Source organism: Otolemur garnettii, unplaced genomic scaffold (assembly GCF_000181295.1).
Source record: "Otolemur garnettii isolate 467f Iridium unplaced genomic scaffold, OtoGar3 scaffold00035, whole genome shotgun sequence".
In the NCBI taxonomy this organism is placed as follows: domain Eukaryota; kingdom Metazoa; phylum Chordata; class Mammalia; order Primates; family Galagidae; genus Otolemur; species Otolemur garnettii.
The window spans coordinates 11,126,295-11,127,211 of record NW_003852430.1 but is presented as its reverse complement, the minus strand read 5'-3'; the positions used below and the strand labels follow the sequence as shown (position 1 = coordinate 11,127,211).

Sequence of the window (917 nt, the reverse complement as noted above, 5' to 3'; positions counted from 1 at the left end):
CAATTTCATTTTTCCTTCTCACTAGAGTGCCTTACAGAGTACTATATGGCTCTACAGTTGGGAGCTTTCTCATCTGCACACATCAGAAATCTCTATTCAAAAGCATCGTATTCAGTATTATAAATTTATTATAGTTAGTTTACATACCTTGTCAGCAAATTAGTATATCAATTGTTCCCAAATGTTGCATGCTTTCCCTCATATGTGAGAACTAAAAGAATTGGTCTCACCTGATTAGTGAATAGATGAGAGGTTCCCAGAGGCTAAGGAAGGGGAGGAGGAGGCATAAAGAGGGTCAGTTAATGGGTACCAAAACACATAGATAGAAGGAATAAAATCTAATTTTTGGTAACATAATAGGGTTTTGTTATATAGTTTTAATAACACTATAGTTAACAATAATTGTGTATTTCATCCTTGCACAGGGGCCATACTAATCTTCTCTGTATCGTTCCAATTTTAGTATATGTGCTGCCAAAGCAAGCACTAATTGTGTATTTCAAAATAACTTGAAGAGTATATCTGGAATGTTCCTAGAGAAAAGGAATGATCAAAGCTTGAGGTTATGGATCTTCCAATTACCCAGATTTGATCATTACACATTATACACTTGTATCTATATATCACATGAACTCTATCAATAAGTATAATCATGTATCTCCCAAAATGAAAAATAGAAATTAAACACTAAATAAGCCTGCTTTTATAGATTTGATTGTGTGCATATAAGGGTGCACATATGTGTGTATCTTAGAAAAGAGGAAGAGATGATCATATGGCCCTGTCCTCTAAATTTGGCTGTATTGGTTCACATTTCCAGAAGCTGTGTATAGACAGCATTAGGAATAGTCACGTTCCATTACTGTGATGGAGAAATAAATTAAAACTGCAAAATACTGTTTACTTTTTAAATATTC

The 917-nt window shown here is 33.7% G+C and overlaps 1 non-coding gene across 1 annotated transcript; it reads right to left on the bottom strand.

Annotated features, from left to right (window-relative positions):
• Positions 1–379: 379 nt before the first annotated feature.
• On the bottom strand, positions 380–487 carry LOC111725277. The gene has a single exon (XR_002773377.1). It is a non-coding gene; the product is annotated as a U6 spliceosomal RNA (small nuclear RNA).
• Between the last annotated feature and the right edge of the window lie 430 nt (positions 488–917).